The sequence below is a fragment of the Hordeum vulgare genome, chromosome 3H (genome assembly GCF_904849725.1).
Source record: "Hordeum vulgare subsp. vulgare chromosome 3H, MorexV3_pseudomolecules_assembly, whole genome shotgun sequence".
NCBI classification, from domain to species: domain Eukaryota; kingdom Viridiplantae; phylum Streptophyta; class Magnoliopsida; order Poales; family Poaceae; genus Hordeum; species Hordeum vulgare.
In genome coordinates, this window is record NC_058520.1 from 223,621,019 (window position 1) to 223,644,512 (window position 23,494).

A 23,494-nucleotide genomic window follows, 5' to 3' on the forward strand; every position below is an offset into this window, starting at 1 on the left:
CTAAAGATCCAGCGACTGACACGTAGTGTGTCGCGGTGGTGGCAACCGTTCGTATCCCCCTTTAGTCCCGGTTGGTGGCTCAACCCGGGACTAAAGGCCCAAACGGTTTGCATCCCGCTTCCGAAAAGCACAACCGAAGCAGAGTCTGCCACCATTTCTCTGTTCTTCTCCTCTCTCGCTCTGTTCTTCTCCTCTCTCGCTCTGTTCTTCCCCTCTCTTCTTCCCTTCTCTTCTTCCACCATGCCAACTCTCTTTGGAGAGGTGCTCGCACATGGCAAGACCAAGCTCGATGTCATGTACACGAACGAGAGCAGTGAGTTGCCGCATTTTCTTAGGCAGTTGAAGGAGTGGCTTGACGCCACAGTGGATCATGAGAAGTTCTTGGGGCTTGATCTGGAGTACACGGCCGATCAACGAGGTGTTTCCATCATCCAACTATGTTTCAAACACCATGTCTTGATCTTCCAATGGGCGAGGTATGTTTTGAGGCTTTCTTTGATCCAAGGTTATGAAAATTGCATATATATATATAGTGATTTTTTAGGTTCCATTTGATAGCAATATGCAGTTTATATATATGTTCCATTGGATAGTTAATTGAGGGTTTCTTTATCAATTCATAGGATCTGAAAATTGCATAGGATCGATAGCTATATGTTACATTTTGGAATCCTATAAAGATCAATTTCTCTTTAGTTGTAGTGAAACAATTTTATGCGGCGTTCTTTGATCCAAGCTTATGAAAATTGCATATAGCTAGTGATCTCTATAGGTTCCATTGGATAGCAATACAATATGTCATAGTTATGAAATTTGCATATAGCTAGTGATCTCTCTAGGTTCCATTGGATAGCTATAGTGATCTCTCTAGGTTCCGTTGGATAGCAATATGCAATATGTCTAGCTTATTGCATATTTGCAAAACCGTGGGAGAATATATATGTATATATATATATGCATATATATATATATGTATATATATATATATACATATGTATATATATATGTATCATAGTTAACTTACGGTTTCTTGATCAATTCATAGGATATGAAAATTGCATAGGATAGCAATATGTTCCATTTGAATCCTAAAGATAATTTTCTCTTGAGTTGTAGTGAAACATTTTTCCTTTTTGCAGGAGTATGTAAAATTTGTTCCATTTTAATTTGTTATTGTTGCAGTAGTGACAAGCATTGTCCAGAACTCATGGACTTCCTTCGAAGCGGCATCACTTTTGCTACCGTTGACATAACGAATGACAAGCTGAATATGAGGCACAACTTTGGTATTGAGATACCAACTAGTTGCCTCATTGATCTCCAAACGGTATTCAGGCTCCGACATGCCAGGACTTCAATGGCTCATATGACAGTTGCCTTGATCGACGAGGAGTATGTTGATATGAAGACCAATTTCCCAAAGTCTCAGCACAGACTTTGGGAGAGGACCCCACTTCACCATATCAACATTGAGTATGCAACAAAAGATGCATACGTTTCATACGAGTTGTACCGCAAGATTCGAGTCATCAACTATGGCCAGCGTCACCTCAGACAAGGTGGACATTCTGATTCAGACGATTCAGACGAGTAGTGTTCTCAACGTCGAACACTTGTATATATATATCTATGGTAGCTATTATTATGTACTGTTTGGACTAGTATCATGTATTCCTCGGACCAATTTATATATGTCTAGTTTCTGTTTGTGCCATTATAGTTTCCAAATTTGAACGGTTTAGCCCTTTCTAACTTCATTTGCTAGTTTTGAATGGTTTAGCTCTTTCTAACTTCATAGTATCAAGCATTTCGACCACATATATATACAAAAAGTCTTCAGTTCAAATAAGTTCAAAAAAATGAAATCCCTTTTGTAACAGATCTGTTTTTGATTAAAATAGTCATTTAAAAATGAAAGACCATTATTCCCACTTGGTGTGCCACGGAACTACGTGGCGTGCCGTGGAAATACGTGGCGTGCCACGGAACCATGTGGCATGCCGCGGAACCACGTGGCGTGCCGCGGAACTACATAGCGTGTCGCGGATCATTAGTCCCTATTTGTCGCATGAACCGGGACTAAAGTGTATGCTATTAGTTCCGGTTTATCGAAAAACTCGGACTAAAGTGTTGCCTACATAAACCCTCGCCCCTGCCCAACCTCTCCTGTGTTTTTGGGCGTTGAGGTGTGAGCATGAATGTCATGCTCTTGCCACTCTAGTTCATGCACAAGAGGTGTTCGATGAAATGCCCGAGCCACCATATATGAGAGAAGGAGAATGCCGACTGTTGTTGTGGGGGTCCCTTCTCCTTCTTCTCCTTGTGCTAGATATTTTTTATGCACTAGGGGAAGAAGGAGTAGCGACCATCATCGACAGTCGAAAAATCCAGTGAGGGAGTGTCCACCATATATGAGAGAAGAAGAATGTCGACTGTTGTTGTGGGGGTCGCTTCTCCTTCTTCTCCTTGTGTAGATATTTTTTATGCACTAGGGGAACAAGGAGTAGAGACCATGATCGACGGTCAAAAAATCAGGTGAAGGAGTGTGCACCATATATGAGAGAAGAAGAATGCCTACTGTTGTTGTGGGGGTCGCTTCTCCTTCTTCTCGTTGTGCTAGATATTTGTTATGCACTAGGGGAAGGAGTAGTGACCATCATCAACGGTCGAAAAATCAGGTGAGGGAGTGTCCACCATATATGAGAGAAGAAGAATGCCGACTCTTGTTGTGGGGGTCGCTTCTCCTTCTTCTCTTTGTGCAAGATATTTGTTATGCACTAGGGGAACAAGCAGTAGCGACCATCATCGACGGTCGAAAAATCAGGTGTGGGAGTGTCCACCATATATGAGAGAAGAAGAACGTCGACTGTTGTTGTGGGGGTCGCTTCTCCTTCTTCTCTTTGTGCTAGATATTTGTTATGAACTAGGGGAAGAAGGAGTAGCGACCAACATCGATGGTCGAAAAATCAGGTGAGGGAGTGTCCACCATATATGAGAGAACAAGAATGCCAACTGTTATTGTGGGGGTCGCTCTTCCTTTTTCTCCTTGTGCTAGATATTTTTTATGCACTAGGGGAAGAAGGAATAGCGACCATCATCGATGGTTGAAAAATTAGGTGAGGGAGTGTCCACCATATATGAGAGAAGAAGAATGCCGACTGTTCTTGCGGGGGTCGCTTCTCCTTCTTCTCCTTGTGCTAGATATTTGTTATGCACTAGGGGAAGTAGGAGTAGCGACCATCATCGACGGTCGAAAAATCAGGTGAGGGAGTGTCCACCATATATGAGAGAAGAAGAATGTCGACTGTTGTTGTGGGGGTTGTTTCTCCTTCATCTCGTTGTGCTAGATATTTGTTATGCACTAGGGGAAGAAGGAGTAGCGACCATCACCGACGGACGAAAAATCAGGTGAGGGAGTGTCCACCATATATGCGAGAAGAAGAATGTCGACTGTTGTTGTGGGGGTCGCTTTTACTTATTCTCCTTGTGCTAGATATTTGTTATGCACTAGGGGAAGTAGGAGTAGCAACCATCATCGACGGTCGAAAAATCGGGTGAGGGAGTGTCCACCATATATGAGAGAAGAGAACACCGACTGTTGTTGTGGGGTTCGCTCTTCCTTCTTCTCCTTGTGCTAGATATTTGTGATGTGCCTTTGAATGGTGCATTTTGAACACACACAAAATATGGAGTTCAAATAAGTACAAAAAATGAAATCGCTTTGTAACAGATGAGTTCTCGTTGGAAACCCTGATACTTCGAGAGAGATTGTCCGTTTTGTACACGAAATGCATCCAGCTTTTGTCGTAACCCTCTCACCTTTTTAGCACATGCTATGTGGGTGAAATGATGATACCATGCCAACTTTCAACATTTTCTGAGTTCATTTGTAGTGCTTTTCAATTTCAGGGTCAACTAGATCAAAAAAATAAAGTAAACACACGAAAAATACCAAATGAAGTGAGAAATTGTTGAAAATTTGCGATGTGCCTTTGAATAGTGCATTTTGAACAGAAAAAAAGTATGGAGTTCAAATAAGTTCAAAAAATGAAACCGCTTTGCAACAGATGAGTTCTCGTTCGAAACCCTGATACTACGAGTTTGATTGTCCGTTTTGTACATGAAGTGCATCCAGTTTTTGTCGTAACCCTCTCAACTTTTTAGCACATGCTATGTGGGTGAAATGATGATACCGTGCCAACTTTCAACATTTTCAAAGTTCATCTGTAGTGCTTCTCAATTTCAGGGTCAACTAGCTGAAAAAAATAAAGTAAATGCACGAAAATACCAAATGAAGTCAAAAATTGTTGAAAATTTGTGATGTGCCTTTGAATGGGGCATTTTTAACACACAAAAAGTATGGAGTTCAAATCAGTTCAAAAAAATGAAATCCCTTTGTACAGATGAGTTCTCATTCGAAACCCTGATACTTCGAGAGAGAGTGTCTGTTTTGTACACGAAGTGCGTCCAGTTTTTGTCATAACACTCTCAACTTTTTAGCACATGCTATGTGGGTGAAATGATGATACCATGCCAACTTTCAACATTTTCAGAGTTCATTTGTAGTGCTTTTCAATTTCAGGGTCAACTAGCTCAAAAAAATAATGTAAATGCACGAAAAATACCAAATGAAGTCAGAAATTGTTGAAAATGTGTGATGTGCCTTTGAATGGTGCATTTTAAACACACAAGAAGTATGGAGTTCAAATAACTTCAAAAAATGAAATCCCTTTGTAACACATGAGTTCTCGTTCGAAACCTTGATACTTCTAGAGAGATTGTCCGTTTTGTACACGAAGTGCATCCAGTTTTTGTCGTAACCCTCTCAACTTTTTAGCACATGCTATGTGGGTGAAATGATGTTACCATGCCAAATTTCAACATTTTCAGAGTTCATTTGTAGTGTTTTTCAATTTTAGGGTCAACAAACTCAAAAAAATAAAGTAAATGCACGAAAAATACCAAATGAAGTCAGAAATTGTTGAAAATTGGTGATGTGCCTTTGAATGGTGCATTTTGAACACACGAAAAGTTTGGAGTTCAAATAAGTTCAAAAAAATGAAATCCCTTAGATTGTCCTTTTTGTACACGAAGTGCATCCAGTTTTTGTCGTAACCCTCTCAACTTTTTAGCACATGCTACGTGTGTGAAATGATGATACCATGCCAACTTTCAACATTTTCAGAGTTTATTTGTAGTGCTTTTCAATTTCAGGGTCAACTAACTCAAAAGAATAAAGTAAATGCACGAAAAATACCAAATGAAGTAAGAAATTGTTGAAAATTTGTGATGTGCCTTTGAATGGTGCATTTTGAACACACAAAAATTATGGAGTTCAAATAAGTTCAAGAAAATGAAATCCCTTTGTAGCACATGAGTTCTCGTTCGAAACCCTAATACTTCGAGAGAGATTGTCCGTTTTGTACACGAAGTGTATCCAGTTTTTGTCATAACCCTCTCAACTTTTTAGCACATGCTATGTGGGTGAAATAATGATACCATGCCAACTTTAAACATTTTCAGAGTTCATTTGTAGTTCTTTTCAATTTCAGGGTCAAATAGCACAAAAAACAAATTAATGCAGGAAAAAAATAATCAACTAAAATTATCAAAGTGCTTGTTTGTTGAAAAGAATCAAGTAATACATTAACTAAAAAGAAACAAAAAAATCAACTAAAAAGAATTTTCATAAAAATTTTGGTTAAAATCTTTAATAGAAAACTAAAATAGAAAAGAAAAAAATGAAAGTAAAGTTATTCACAAATTTTAAAGAATTCAAATTTGAAAACTCAATATTTAGCTGTAAGTAGAAAAAAACAAAATAAATAAAGAAAATAACAAAACAAAAATAATGGAAAAATATTGAAACTATATGAGAATTTATAGAGAAAATTCACCTAAATTCAAAGTGACATCACTTTCCAAAGTGACCTCAATTTGAACTTAGGTTAAATTTTATCCATAATTTCAAATATATTTTCAATTTTTAAATTTACAGTGCGTTTAGGCCCGTAAGCCTGCTTTAGAGAGGAGCTCGACATGGTTGGGACAGCGGGGCTTATAAACCAGTGGCGGCTCCTCTCGACAAGCCGAGGCCTTTAGTCCCGGTTCGTGGCACCAACCGTGACTAAAGACCCCCTTTAGTCCCGGGTTGAGCCACGACCCGGGACTAAAGACCCTCTTCATTGGAAATATGCCCTAGAGGCAATAATAAATTAGTTATTATTATATTTATTTATTCATGATAATCATTTATTATCCATGCTATAATTGTATTGATTGGAAACACAATACTTGTGTGGATACATAGACAAAACACTGTCCCTAGTAAACCTCTAGTTGACTGGCTCGTTGATCAAAGATGGTCAAGGTTTCCTGGCCATAGGCAAGTGTTGTCACTTGATAACGGGATCACATCATTAGGAGAATCATGTGATGGACTAGACCCAAACTAATAGACGTAGCATGTTGATCGTGTCATTTTGTTGCTACTGTTTTCTGCGTGTCAAGTATTTGTTCCTATGACCATGAGATCATATAACTCACGGACGCCGGAGGAATGCTTTGTGTGTATCAAACGTCACAACGTAACTGGGTGACTATAAAGATGCTCTACAGGTATCTCCGAAGGTGTTCGTTGAGTTAGTATGGATCAAGACTGGGATTTGTCACTCCGTGTGACGGAGAGGTATCTCGGGGCCCACTCGGTAATACAACATCACACACAAGCCTTGCAAGCAATGTGACTTAATGTAAGTTGCGGGATCTTGTATTACGGAACGAGTAAAGAGACTTGCCGGTAAACGAGATTGAAATAGGTATGCGGATACTGACGATCGAATCTCGGGCAAGTAACATACCGAAGGACAAAGGGAATGACATACGGGATTATATGAATCCTTGGCACTGAGGTTCAAACGATAAGATCTTCGTAGAATATGTAGGATCCAATATGGGCATCCAGGTCCCGCTACTGGATATTGACCGAGGAGTCTCTCGGGTCATGTCTACATAGTTCTCGAACCCGCAGGGTCTGCACACTTAAGGTTCGACGTTGTTTTATGCGTATTTGAGTTATATGGTTGGTTACCGAATGTTGTTCAGAGTCCCGGATGAGATCACTGAAGTCACGAGGGTTTCCGGAATGGTCCGGAAACGAAGATTGATATATAGGATGACCTCATTTGATTACCGGAAGGTTTTCGGAGTTATCGGGAATGTACCGGGATTGACGAATGGGTTCCGGGAGTTCACCGGGGGGGGCCCACCCACCCCGGGGAAGCCCATGGGTGTTTGGGGTGCCGCACCAGCCCTTAGTGGGCTGGTGAGACAGACCAAGAGAGGCCTATGCGCATAGGAAATATAATCAAAGAGGAAAGGAAAAAAAAAGAAGGAGGTGGGAAAGGGAAGAAGGACTCCACCTTCCAAACCAAGTGGATTTCGGTTTGGGAGGGGGAGACCTTCCCCCTTGGCTCGGCCGACTCCCTTGGGAGTCCTTGGACCCCAAGGCAAGTCTCCCCCCTCCTCCTCCTATATAGATAGTGGGGTTTTATGGCTGATTTGAGACAACTTTGCCATGGCAGCCCGACCACATATCTCCACGGTTTTACCTCTAGATCGCGTTTCTGCGGAGCTCGGACGGAGCCCTGCTGAGACAAGATCATCACCAACCTCCGGAGCGCCGTCACGCTGCTGGAGAACTCTTCTACCCCTCCGTCTCTCTTGCTGGATCAAGAAGGCCGAGATCATCGTCGAGCTATACGTGTGCTGTACGCGGAGGTGCCGTCCGTTCGGCACTAGATCGTGGGACTGATCGCGGGACGGTTCGTGGGGCAGATCGAGGGACGTGAGGACGTTCCACTACATCAACCGCGTTCACTAACGCTTCTGCTGTACGGTCTACAAGGGTACATAGATCACACATCCCCTCTCGTAGATGGACATCACCATGATAGGTCTTCGTGCGCGTAGGAAAATTTTTGTTTCCCATGCGACGTTCCCCAACAGCGGCATCATGAGCTAGGTTCATGCGTAGATGTCTTCTCGAGTAGAACACAAAAGTTTTTGTGGGCGGTGATGTGCGTTTTCCTTCCCTCCTTAGTCTTTTCTTGATTCCGCGGTATTGTTGGATCGAAGCGGCTCGGACCGACATTACTCGTACGCTTACGAGAGACTGGTTTTATCGCTACGAGTAACTCCGTTGCTCAAAGATGACTGGCAAGTGTCAGTTTCTCCAACTTTAGTTGAATCGGAATTGACCGAGGAGGTCCTTGGATGAGGTTAAATAGCAATTCATATATCTCCGTTGTGGTGTTTGCGTAAGTAAGATGCGATCCTACTAGATACCCATGGTCACCACGTAAAACATGCAACAACAAAATTAGAGGACGTCTAACTTGTTTTTGCAGGGTATGCTTGTGATGTGATATGGCCAACGATGTGATGTGATATATTGGATGTATGAGATGATCATGTTGTAATAGTTAATATCGACTTGCACGTCGATGGTACGGCAACCTGCAGGAGCCATAGGGTTGTCTTTATAACTAACGTTTGTGCTTGCAAATGCGTTTACTATTTTGCTAGGACGTAGCTTTAGTAGTAATAGCATGAGTAGCACGACAACCCCGATGGTGACACGTTGATGGAGATCATGATGATGGAGATCATGGTGTGACGCCGGTGACAAGAAGATCGTGCCGGTGCTTTGGTGATGAAGATCAAGAAGCACGTGATGATGGCCATATCATGTCACTTGTGAATTGCATGTGATGTTAATCCTTTTATGCACCTTATTTTGCTTAGAACGACGGTAGCATTATGAGGTGATCTCTCACTAAAATTTCAAGATGAAATTGTGTTCTCCCCGACTGTGCACCGTTGTGACAGCTCGTCGTTTCGAGACACCACGTGATGAATGGGTGTGATAGACTCAACATTCACATACAACGGGTGCAAAACAGTTGCACACGCAGAACACTCGGGTTAAGCTTGACGAGCCTAGCATGTGCAGACATGGCCTCGGAACACATGAGATCGAAAGGTCAAGCATGAATCGTATAGTTGATATGATTAGCATAGAGATGCTTACCACTGAAACTATTCTCGACTCACGTGATGATCGGACTTGAGATAGTGGATTTGGATCATGTACCACTCAAATGACTAGAGAGATGTACTTTTTGAGTGGGAGTTCTTAAGTAATATGATTAGTTGAACTAATTGTCATGAACATAGTCTAATGGTCTTTGCGAATTATGATGTAGCTTGCGCTATAGCTCTACTGTTTTTATATGTTCCTAGAGAAAATTTAGTTGAAAATTGATAGTAGCAAACTTTGCAGACTAAGTCTGTAAAACCGAGGATTGTCCTCGTTGCTCCACAGAAGGCTTATGTCCTTAATCCACCACTCGGTGTGCTGCACCTCGAGCGTCGTCTGTGGATGCTGTGAACATCCGACATACACGTTTCTGATGACTACACGATAGTTCAGTGCAAAATGCTTAATGGATTAGAAGCAAGGCGCCAAAGACGTTTTGAAACGTCGCGGAACATAAGTGATGTTTTAAAGAGATGAAATTATGATTTCATGCTTGTGCCCTTGTTAAGAGGTACAAGACCTCCGACAAGATTCTTTCTCCACAAAGTAAAGGAGAAAGGCTCAATCGTTGAGCGTGTGCTCAGATTGTCTGAGTACAACAATCGCTTGAATCAAGTGGGAGTTAATCTTCCATATGAGATAGTGATGGTTCTCCAAAGTCACTGCCCCCAAGCTGTGAGAGCTTCGTGATGGACTATAACATATCAAGGATAGATACAATGATCCTTGAGCGATTCGCGATGTTTGACACTGCGAAAGTAGAAATCAAGAAGGAGCATCAATAGTTGATGGTTAGTAAAACCACTAAGTTTCGAGAAAGGCAAGGGCTAGAAGGGATACTTCGTGAAACGGCAAAACAGTTGATGCACTAATGAAGAGACCCAAGATTAAACCCAAACCTGAGACTATGTGCTTCTGTAATGAGGGGAACAGTCACTGAGGCGGAGCAACTCTAGATACTTGGTAGATAAGAAGGCTGGCAAAAGTCGAGAGAAGTATATTTGATATACATGATGTTGATGTGTACTTTACTAGTACTCCTAGTAGCATGAGGGTATTGGATACCGGTTCGGTTGCTAAGTGATTAGTAAGACGAAATGAAAGCTACGGCATAAACGGAGGCTAGCTAAAGGCGAGGTGACGATACGTGTTGGAAGTATTTCCAAGGTTGATATGATCAAACGTCGCACGCTCCCTCTACCATCGGGATTGGTGTTAAACCTAAATAATTGTTATGTGGTGCTTGCGTTAAGCATGAACATGATTGGATCGTGTTTATTGCAATACGATTATTCATTTAAAGAAATTAATGGTTACTCTGTTTTCTTGAATAATCACCTTCAATGGTTTATTGAATCTCGATCGTAGTGTTACACATGTTCATAATATTGGTGCCAAAAGATACGAGTTAACGATGATAGTACCACTTACTTGTGGCACTGCCGCTTGAGTCATGTTAGTATAAATTGCATCAAGAGGCTCCATGCTGATGGATCTTTGTACTCACCTGATTTCGAATCACTAGTGACATGCAAATCATACCACATGAGCAAGGCCTTGTTTTCATTGAGATGAAATAAGATAGTAACTTGTTGGAAGTGATACATTTTGATGTATGCAGTCCAATGGGTGCTGAGGCACGCAGTGGATATCATTATGTTCTTACTTCACTGACGATTTGAGTAGATACAGGAGTATTTACTTAATGAATCACAAGTCTGACATGTTGAAAATTTCAAATCCGTTTCAGAGCGAAGTTCGTCGTAACAAGAGGATAAACTGTCTACGATATGATCATAGAAATGAATATCTGAGTTACGAGTTTTGGTACGCAGTTAAGACAATATGGAAATTGTTTCGCAGTTCATGCCACCTGGAACATCATAGTGTGATGATGTGTCTGAACGTCATAGCCACGCACTATTTGGTATGGTGCATACTATGATGTCTCTTATCGAATTACCACTATCGTTTATGGGTTATGCATTAGAGACAACCGCACTCACTTTAAATAGGGCACCGCGTATTTCCGTTGAGATGACACAGTATAGACTGAGGTTTAGAGAAATCTAAACTGTCGTTTCTTGAAAGTTTGGGACTTCGACACTTATGTGAAAAAGTTTCAGTCTGATAAGCTCGAACCCAAAGCGGATAAATACTTCTTCATAGGGTATCCAAAACAGTTGGGTACATCTCCTATCTCAGATCCGAAAGCAAAGTGTTTGTTTCTAGAAACGGATCCTTTCTCGAGGAAAGGTTTCTCTCGAAAGAATTGAGTGGGAGGGTAGTAGAACTTGATGAGGTTATTGAACCATTAGTTCAACCAGTGTGTAGCAGGGCGCAGGAAGTTGTTCCTGTGGCGCATACACCAATTGAAGTGGAAGCTGATGATAGTGATCATTGAGCTTCGAATCAAGTTACTACAAACCTCGTAGGTCGACAAGGTCGCGTACTGCTGCAGAGTAGTACGGTAACCCTGTCTTGGAGGTCACGTTGTTGAGCAACAGTGAACCTACGAGTTATGGAGAAAGCGATGGTGGGCCCAGATTCCGACAAATGGCTCGAAGCCATGAAATCTGAGAGAGGTTCCATGTGTGAAAGCAAAGTGTAGACTTTGGTAGAACTACTTGATGGTCATAGGACTATTGAGTAAAATGGATCTTTAAAAGAAGACAGACGATGATGGTGATAAGTCACTATAAAGAAAAGCTCGACCTGTCGCAAAGATGTTTTCGACAAGATCAAACAGTTGACTATGATGAGACTTTCTCACTCGTAGCGATGCTAAAGGTCTGTTAGAATTATGTTAGTTGTTGATGCATTATTTATGAAATATTGCATGTAGGATGTCAAGACATTGTTTCCTCGACGGTTTCCATGAGCAAACATTGTATGTGATACAACCAGAAGGTTTTGTCGATCCTAAGGATACTAACAAGTATGCAAACTCCAGCGATCCTTCAATGGACTGGTGCAAGCATCTCGGAGTTGGAATAAGCACTTTGATGAGATGATCAAAGATTTTGGGTGTGTACAAGGTTTATGAGAAACTTGTATTGCCAAAGAAGTGAGTGGGAGCACTATAGAATTTCTGATAAGTATATGTGGTTGACATATTTTGGATCAGAAGTAATGTAGAATTTCTGGAAAGCATACAAGGTTGTTTGAAAGGAGTTTTCAAAGGAATACCTGGATTGCGCTACTTGAACGTTGAGCATCAAAGATCTATGGAGATAGATCAAAAGCACTTAATGAAAGTTTCAATAAGATGCATGCCTTGACAAGTTTTGAAAGAGTTCAAAATAAGATCAGCAAAGAAGGAGTTCTTGGTTGCGTTGTGAGGTGTGAATTTGAGTAAGACTCAAAACCCGACCCCGGCAGAATGAAGAGAATAGACGAAGGTCGTCTTCTATGCCTTAACCGTAGAATCTGAAGTATGCCATGCTGTGTACCACACCTGATGTGTGCCTTGACTCAAAGTCTGTTGAGAGGTACAGAGAGTGATCCATGATTGAATCACTAGCAGCAGTCAAAATTTATCCTTGGTAACTAATGGACTAAGGAATTTTTCTCGATTATGGAGGTGGTTAAAGATTTCATCGTAAAGGGTTACGTCGATGCAAGCTTTGAGACCAATCCGAATAACTATGAGTAGTGAAACGGATTCGTATAGTAGAGTAGATATTTGGTGCATTTCCGAATAGCACGTAGTAGCAGCATCTATAAGATGACATAAATATTTGTAAAGAGCACATGGATCTGAAAGTTTCAGAACCGTTGACTAAAACCTCTCTCACAAGCAAGACGTGATCAGACCCCGTAACTATATGGGTGTTGGATTCATTGGAATCACATGGTGATGTGAACTAGATTATTGACTCTAGTGCAAGTGGGAGACTGTTGGAAATATGCCCTAGAGGCAATAATAAATTATTTATTATTATATTTCTTTATTCATGATAATCGTTTATTATCCATTCTATAATTGTATTGATTGGAAACACAATACTTGTGTGGATACATAGACAAAACACTGTCCCTAGTAAACCTCTAGTTCACTGGCTCGTTGATCAAAGATGGTCAAGGTTTCCTGGCCATAGGCAAGTGTTGTTACTTGATAACAGGATCACATCATTAGGAGAATCATGTGATGGACTAGACCCAAACTAATAGACGTAGCATGTTGATCGTGTCATTTTGTTGCTACTGTTTTCTGCGTGTCAAGTATTTGTTCCTATGACCATGAGATCATATAACTCACGGACACCGAAGGAATGCTTTGTGTGTATCAAACGTCGCAACGTAACTGGGTGACTATAAAGATGCTCTACAGGTATCTCCGAAGGTGTTCGTTGAGTTAGTATGGATCAAGACTGGGATTTGTCACTCCGTGTGACGGAGAGGTATCTCGGGGCCCACTCGGTAATACAACATCACACACAAGCCTTGAAAGCAATGTGACTTAATGTAAGTTGCGTGATCTTGTATTACGGAACGAGTAAAGAGACTTGCGGGTAAACGAGATTGAAATAGGTATGCGGATACTGACGATCGAATCTCGGGCAAGTAACATACCGAAGGACAAAGGGAATGACATACGGGATTATAAGAATCCTTGGCACTGAGGTTCAAATGATAAGATCTTCGTAGAATATGTAGGATCCAATATGGGCATCCAGGTCCCGCTATTGGATATTGACCGAGGAGTCTCTCGGGTCATGTCTACATAGTTCTCGAACCCGCAGGGTCTGCACACTTAAGGTTCGACGTTGTTTTATGCATATTTGAGTTATATGGTTGGTTACCGAATGTTGTTCGGAGTCCCGGATGAGATCACGGACGTCACGAGGGTTTCCGGAATGGTCCGGAAACGAAGATTGATATATAGGATGACCTCATTTATTTACCGGAAGGTTTTCGGAGTTACCGGGAATGTACCGGGAATGACGAATGGGTTCCGGGAGTTCACCGGGGGGCCCAACCACCCCGGGGAAGCCCATGGGTGTTTGGGGTGCCGCACCAGCCCTTAGTGGGCTGGTGAGACAGACCAAGAGAGGCCTATGCGCATAGGAAAGAAAATCAAAGAGGAAAGGAAAAAAAAGAAGGAGGTGGGAAAGGGAAGAAGGACTCCACCTTCCAAACCAAGTGGATTTCGGTTTGGGAGGGGGAGACCTTCCCCCTTGGCTCGGCCGACTCCCTTGGGAGTCCTTGGACCCCAAGGCAAGTCTCCCCCTCCTCCTCCTATATATAGTGGGGTTTTAGGGCTGATTTGAGACAACTTTCCCATGGCAGCCCGACCACATATCTCCACGGTTTTACCTCTAGATCGCGTTTCTGCGGAGCTCGGGCGGAGCCCTCCTGAGACAAGATCATCACCAACCTCCGGAGCGCCGTCACGCTGCTGGAGAACTCTTCTACCTCTCCGTCTCTCTTGCTGGATCAAGAAGGCCGAGATCATCATCGAGCTGTACGTGTGCTGAACGCGGAGGTGCCGTCCGTTCAGCACTAGATCGTGGGACTGATCGCGGGACGGTTCGCGAGGCGGATCGAGGGACGTGAGGACGTTCCACTACATCAACCGCGTTCACTAACGCTTCTGCTGTACGGTCTACAAGGGTACGTAGATCACACATCCCCTCTCGTAGATGGACATCACCATGATAGGTCTTCGTGCGCGTAGGAAATTTTTTGTTCCCATGCGACATTCCCCATTACTGTTTTCCCGCCAATCCGCCTGCCAAAAATGGGTCTTTAGTCCCGGGTCGTGGCTCGACCCGGGACTAAAGGGTGTCTTTAGTCACGGTTTGTGCCATGAACCGGGACCAAAGCTCCGCCTATATAGGCGGTAGTTGGACATTTGTGATGCCAAATCGCGGTTTCATCTTCTTCCTCCTCTCGCGCGCGACGGGAGGAACCCTCGATCGACGCCAACTCTTCCCCAACGCGTCGTTCCGCGCTCCTCCCCGCCGCCGCCTACCTCGCCGTCAATGTCATCATTGTCGCCGCTTCCTACCTCGCTATCGCCGCCGTCCCCCTCCCCTCCCGCGGTAAGCCCCCTCCCCCTCTCCTGCTCCGATAAGCCGGCCGGCCCCCTTGCTCCCCATCCCCCTCCGGTATGCCCACTCCCTCCAGGCGCCGCCCCCCCTCCCCTCCCGCTCTAGCACCCCAAGGCTGCTGCCATTTAGATTTGGGCCATCGGTTCAAGCTGCTAGAACAAATTGAAATAATGGAAATTGAGATGCATATGTTAATAAGAAAATCAAGATATATATGTGTGTTCAAGATCTTTTGATGGGCTAACTAGAAAGAAGGAAAAATATCATGTTTGTAAATTTCATGTAAGTAGGCACACATTAGGTTTGAATTAGACAACCAATGGTTTATTCAAACTTTGGAGAGGAAAAAGGCACATACATATTTTACCAACCTACAAATATCATCCTTTTGTTGGTGTTAATATAATGCATAAAACAGTAGTTAGTTTCTCACTTTTGCTTGCTAAATTGTGCTAAGTTTTGTCGGAATGTCCGAGTGACCTAGCTAGCTATGTTTATATATATATATATATATATATATATATATATTTATATTTATATATATATATAGATGTTCAATTCTTTCGATATATATAGTGTCAGGATTGTTGTTTACTCACATTTACCACATTTAAACAGGAAATGTCTAACGATGGATATTGGGAGTGTGCGTATTGCGGTGACTCTCGGGGTATGTGCGACACGCCTCACCTACGAGACGATAATTTCTTCAGCATGAAGCTTGATGAGAATGGAGATATGTACCTCCCTTGCCATGCAAGAGGATATGTGTTGGAGAGGCTCGGTTTCGAAGACCTCGAGAGAATTGAGACAAGGAACGCTAACCTGAGGACCATACTTGGTCACACATTTGATATCCAAGTATTTAATTCAGTTTTTCAAACAGAATTTGGGTGCCCAAAGTGGGAAGATATTTGCAAGGCATATGGATTTCAGGAGGGTATGGAAATCACCTTCGATCTTCGTCGTGAAGATAATATGCTAGACAACATCGACATTTGGGTGGTTGTCGATGATATACTTCCTGTTTTACCTCCATGTGGGTTTCGATCTCAACCATATTTGTCAAGCAATTTGCATTTATATTTTGAAATAGTTGGTGTCAACCTGTTTTTCTCTCTATTTATTTCCGAATTGAATTTGAAGTTTTTAGCAAGTTATACACATATCTTCTAAGTATTATAAAAAATTATAAGAATATTTAGGAACACTAAAATTTTATTTTTATCCAGTGGTATCGGCATAACACCTTAACACGAGTATAAATAAATATTCTTCGCAAAAGTTGATCTAATTGTTTGATCCTGAAAATAACTACACGTAGAGGTTTAGATTTCTCATGAGAATTGTATTCTGTAGTAAGAGAGTCCTCTCGGAATTTACATGTCATGTGGTGTTCATCGTCTATTAAAATATTTGTTTGGTGCTCAATATTTAATGAAACGGGTGGGAAGTTGAGTTGTACTACTGGTCCAAATATATACTTCCAATAAGAAATGACCATTAATTCCACCGAATAACGAATGATATGCCGTGAAAATTGAACAATTGAAAACTTTGGCCACACGTTGAAGGTTCGTAGTTATTGGGCCATAGTTTCTACTATACTAAATAACTGTCTCATGTTACATGTTGTACAACAACAACAACAACACGTTGTGCTTAGGGACGTGGAAACGTCAAGATGCTATTATAGACCAGCAGCTCACCATCGTAATATGAAGAAACTCCCTATATATATAGGTCGATGAAAAGGGATGCTCTAACTTTTTAGTTTGGACACCGTCTTGAGTGGCGGAGGATGTCATCACTCGTCTGGATGCAACCTACTAACTAGCTAGAGTAATCAATGACAAGATGATTGAAAATCATCATGGACTTGTCATTAACAAGGAAGATAAATAGGTCGTACAAACGTTTTAGACTAGGATTGTACTGGATGCGTATGCAACATCCATTCATGCTCAATACCATAATTAAGTTTGCAGGTGTATGGACTCTTAGGCTGAAGAGAATAATTAGTTGCCGGACCAATAGTGATTGATGAAATTGTCCTTTGAATGATCGTAGCACATGTGTGGTCGTTCTGAATGGATTATATAATGCCCACATTGTGTGGAACTGTTTAGAGCTCAAGGTGTACTATTACAAAATTGAATTTGATGTTTTAACAAGTTATACTCATATCTTGTGGACATTTACAAAATTTCTAAGTATTTTTTAAACATTAAATTATTACAAAATTTGGGTGATTGTCGATGATATGCTTCCTGTTTTACCTCCATGTGAGTTTCTCAACCATATTTGTCAAGTAATTTGCATTTATATTTAGAAATAGTTGGTGTTCATCCATATGCTAAATTTGTTAAATTATAATTTACAACTTATTTCGTTGCTTCGACTGAATTACGGAAGTTAATTGACATGACACACTACACGTATGGATACATCTAACTTGGGAGGAGAAGGAATGTCTTCTCCACTTTCTTGTTGCTGGTGTTCTGGCTTCTAGGGATACCTTCCCGTATCATTTTGTAATTGGCCAAAATTATTCATTTTACATGCCACTAGTGCATAAGTTGAGGCCAGATGACATTCGCCGAAATGTCTTGGTAAGAGTTTCCTTATTAAGTACGCTCTATGCATAAATGGTGTTGATTGCGTTGCTAACTAGGTTATTATTATGTTCTTGAATAGCAACTGCCACATGATGTAGTGCCTATGTTGATGCATCCAGAAGGTCAAATGAAAATTAGAAGCCCGCTGAGGGTTGAGTTCGATGCTCCATACTCGAGTAACCTCAACTCAAATAAAAAAGGCTCCAAATTGAGGCATGGAGAGAAATAAAGAAGGTTCGCAACCCACAAGCTGGAGACCGTTGGAGCTCTATGATTCATCAAGGAGACATAGGTATTATTCTGTTTTATGACATTATATCTAAGAGCGAGGACAAGGTCTTATGAGAGACAAGTTATTCTGGTTTATATTATTACTTGACATGATCGATTAGGATGCATGCATATATGCATGATGACTACATATATTATGATGTTTCTCTGTTTTATGTTATGTGTATCATATGATAACTTGGTATATGATTAAGATGATGATGAGTTGTTAGATGATAGATTAGAATTCCATTGCCATGGAAATGATATAGTGTAAAAAAGATGCATATATGTGCATGTAACTCGTGTCTACATTTTGTAAATATATTCGACAAAGCACGACGGATGAAATGGTGTCATATATTCATGACAATGTGCAATATATATGTAAAAAATAAATGGGAAAATTAGGGGCAGCAAAATAGCCCATCCAATTTAGTGCAAAACCCTAAACCCAAAAATTGCTCAAAAAAACAGCGATGAAATAACCCTGGTTGGTAATACGAACCGGGACTAATACCCCTCCCCCCATCGCACCCAGCCCCACCACGTGGAAGGCCATTAGCCCTGGTTCGTGGCCCAACCATGGCTAGCATTAGTCCCGGTTCGAGAACCGGGACAAATGGACCAACCGAACCGAGGCTAAATGTCCTTTTTCTACTAGTGTTTGTAGAAGTAGTCGATTGAGCTTGTGGAAGTAACACATACCTACCTTGCCAAAGTTGCCAGCTGACCTTATGGAAGTAACGCATATCCACATCACGGAAGTAGCCGACTGAGCTTGTCAAAGTAACACATACCCACCTTACACAAGTGGATGGGGTTGTACATGTACCTTAGCCATTCCCCTTGCAGTAGGGTTGCACTGAGTTCACCCACTGGGTGTAGTCCTCAAGAATGTCGTCGAGTGTAGGAGTCAGTGGTAGTCTAAGATCCATTTTTTGTTTCACTCGATTGATCGAATGATTTTTTCCATCTTATGTGACTGACAATGTTTGTTTATTTTTATTTCTCGTTGTGAGAGTGTTTGTGAGCTCGAAAGTCGGTACAACGCTATGGAGAAGAAGGTGTTGGACCTTCGAATCAGCCTCGAGGGCAAGAACGCTAAGAGCATGCACGTGGATCAGGAGAAGCGCTCAATAGGAGGTGAGAAAATTTTATCTAACATTCCCTTGTACTTTATTTTACCTCCAATTCGACAGAATTCGCTTCATCACATGTTCGCAATGAAAACCATCAACTTTTAAAGAGGCTTAGAACTTCTATTTCTTTAGAAACTATGAAGGAGACCCTCGAGAAGAAGGACACCTAGCTAGCGTCGACTTGAAGACAGTCGGGAAGCTTGAGGGAGACAACAAAGCGCAGAAAGTTGCGGCGGAGAATTCTGCAACAGAGATCTTCGAGATGAAGAGGCACTATGCTGAATGGGAGTCCAAATACAACCCGCTCTCTTCCAAGAAGACTGAGCTGGAGAAGTACATCAAGGAATTCAGCATAGAGATACGCAAGAAGCTGAAAGGTAATCTGTGTACCCGAGTGATTTTTGTATTGCTCTAGGTGTCTTGTTCATTTTTATTCTCATTATGTGGGGACCTAGACTCATAAGTCGTGATCAACGAATGCACATGTATAGTTATCCTAGAGATCAATAATCACTGAACACACAACACCTAATAACCAGAGTCTTACATCCAAACATATCATCTTACACAAATTATGACCATTATGGTGAAGTCTTGAATAAATAGGGTCATGAAGGCCAAACATCAAGCATAAACTCGAAGCGGAAATCTAGAAAAATAGCATGACCCATGCCATCTACCTTAGCCCTACACGCATTCTGAGTGGGAAGAGGCCAAATTCACATGATCGCCACCAAAGTACTCTTTCCCATATTCACGTTCTTCCATGCGTGGCCAATTAAATAACGAGTGGCAAGCCAATGAGTACTTTGAATGTACTCGCAAGCAATCCACGTTTGGAACAAAGTAATCATGCATGGTATATCACTATGTATCACTTTTGCAGAAATCTAGTTTTGAGTGCAATATCATGTTGCAACATTTTGTAAAGCATGCATCATGAGGTTGCATATATCAATATGAATAGGTTATAGATATCAACACAAACAAAGTTTGCAACAACTCAGTTCAATCATCATGTCGAGTCGTGTGACTCACCTCAGGTGTCTCCTCCTCCCCCCCCCACACACACACACCAAGTTTTCGAAAACACTGACCAAAATTTAAGCAACACCACCCAATTGTTCTTGATCATGGACATGACCATTCGAATATTTTTACACTCTATAAAGGTTGCACACTTTACCCTCAAGACTCGAGGAACTTCTGTGTCAAGCCACGGCTCGTGGTATAATACATACCCGAGGTAAGCACCCGAACAATGCCTTTCCTTTGACAACACTAAGCAAAGTATCCTGTCATTGGTACCCACCCCTCACGATGTACATCACAAGTATCGTCCATGAGGGGACAAATGGTGCGCCCGGTGTCTACGAAAACATCCATAGTCATCCTTTGAGGCACAAACCTGTATCAAGAGTGACCATGTCACTCCCGCCACTTGTAATGCGTGCTCTTTGATTGCATCGACCAGAGTAGTGTACAAACACCGTCCCATAAGGGGTATTTTTGGTGTACATGTAAGGTTGGAAATGATCAACAAATATTAAATATAAACTATTTTCGAAAAAAACAACTTGCTCCGCTTCACCACTTCTTTTGCAAGCGGTTACCTAGCTCATCTTCTACCTCGGACATGAGTGTCACCCGACGGGGTTTTTGAAAAGTCTTTGAAAAAACTTTTGGTTCCCATCACCATGCATTTACACATCCCACTTGCATAAAAACTACTTTAGGAACCTATCTACTTCACACCCACACAACTCTAAGTACAAAGTAGAGTCATGTCAATGCAAGTATCAACGAGGTACATACTGGAGACAACCCACCAAGGTGGTCACCATATCATCATTATTTCGATGCAACAAGTTAAAGCGATATATGACATGCATAAAAAAGGATTTCATCACCATGGTCAAGGTGCTGCTTGCCTGGCTCAACAATGTCTTTGGGGTCTTAGGAATCTTCTAGACGAACTAGTTCATCAACAAGGTAATCTATGCTGCAATATAATAGTCAAAAATAAGACTCTGCCAAAAATAGGAAAAATAAATCAATCCTAAAAATGTCAACTCATTTTTGTAAACTACTAGAGTGAAAACTAAAAATACCATAATTCCTAGTTTTCAGAATTGGAGTGTCAAAAATAGTGAAAAGCATTTTAGTTGTGGTTTTAAATACTTCAAATAGGTTTTTAAATAAGGACAGTAAAGAAAACATTTTTGGATATGCATGGAAACTATACCATTAAATTGGTTGTAATATTTCAAGAATTATGGAGTTGGAATTACTGCATTAGGATAAATATATGGATGTGAGGAATTTTAGCAAGAATTTACAGTGAAGGAAAAAGAAAAAAGGCAACAAACTAGTTGGTTCAGGTGTGCGTGCTGCTGGGCCAGTTCGAAGCCATGCTAGCCCATGTGATCGGGGGCGTCTCTCAATTTTGGTTTAAACCCCACAAGCAAGCCCTTGGCACCACAGAGAGAGAGATACGGGAGAGGAGTGTGAGGCTGACGAGCGGGCCCTGCTAGGGTCGTCGTCAAACTCCGGCCAGAGGACGACGGGGCTCACAGAAGGCATTGTAGTGCACGGTGAGTACAGGCGTGGGCTAGGATGGGCTCGAGGTTGAGTTGCATGTCGACTCGAGGTGGTGTTGGTCACCAGGGCACCCTTGTTCGCCGACGAGGATGATGTGCAGCGGAGGAGCTTTGGCCGATCACGAAACCAACGGTCTCCTCTGCAACTTGCACGGGATAGGAACGTAAAAGGGTCAGGGGCGGGGAGGCCGGTTGTATAAGAAAGGAAGGTCGGAGGAGGGCCATACCATGAGATCATTGGAGATCGGACGTTGTAGCATTCTAGTCCGATGCGAGAATAGGGAGCTCGGGGGGAGGTTTGGGTGGTGCTGGTGTGCAATTTATAGTGAGAGAGAGCGAGGAGGCGCAAAAGGAGGGCTCAGGCTGCTCTTATAGCCGGACCATGGTCCACCATGGGCAGAGCTCACCGACGTCTGCGTCATCGGCTCTAGTGGTCACGGGAGGAGGTAAGGATTGCTCGGGAGTGTTTGTGAGGGTGGTGCAGGATGCCGGGTAGATAGAGGGAGAGCGGACAGGCCTTTGAGGCAGGTCCCGAGCTCGGACGAGGAGTAGACGAACCAGGAAACTTCAGGCATGCGCTGGTAGGAGTAGAGGAGCGAGGGAAAGGAGGGCGAAGAGACGGTGGTGTGTATCGAATGCTGAGGGGGCCTCAGGGGTTACGGTTCCATCGCCCAAGGTTGTCATGGGGCCTTGGGCTGGGCGTGCTATACTACAGGGGCACATCATAGCAAGCTCCAGAGCGTCGTTTTAGCATGCCAGGCTTGCCTCACGCGCTCTGGGCATGCCCTGGCTTGTACCCTAGCTCCTTGTAGATATAGAGATGTTCTTTGGATGCTTAGGGGCTAAGGAGGAGCGAGATGTTAATGGAAATGGATGGAGAGAGATGTTGGATTGGTAAAATAGTGAGAACATTTTTGATTTTCCCCGCATCAATCATTGGGCAATGGCCTGAGATTTTTACTGTAGGTAGGAGAGGGTCACAGGGATGCGTGGTAAAAAAATTTGGGTTGACGAGATCAAGGTATATCGTGAAAACAATAACTTTGGAAAATCACTAGAAGGTGTTTGATGCTGGTTTGGGAAAGATAAATGTTTCGCCTGGCTCCGAGGTTCAATACGATCAAATGATATATAAATATGAGGTTAATCACCAAATTTTATCTCATTTGAAGAAAGTTGCCAATGTAACTTTGGCAAACCCTAGAAATCAACAAAAACAAATTTTCTTAGATCGAATTGGCAAAACTATTCTCCTTGATTCACCACTGGGTGTAGTGGCATCATTAGGGGATAAGAGAATGCCCACGAAGTTTGAGATCAACTCGATATACTTCAGAATGTAAAGTTTCCCAAATTTGGTTATGGACACCAAGGGTTTTGGGCCATTTTTGTGAAGCAAATCTATTTTGATTGAGATGAAACTTGGCAAGATCATGACATGTGGCATATGTGATATGCTGAAATTTTCCTTCATTTATATCAAAATATTTCTTATAAAAATATCTTAAATACTTGCAATATCCAAAAAGGGTTTTATCCAAAAGTTTTAATATTACTATGTGTAGAAACTCTTATATATGGAAAATATATGTCCATTTAGTTTCACTTAATTTTCTCAAATATTTTGGAAGCATTAAAATAAAAGTTTCCTACAAAAAAGGAATTTAAATAAAATATAGAAATAAGTTTTAAAATATATTTTTTGTTG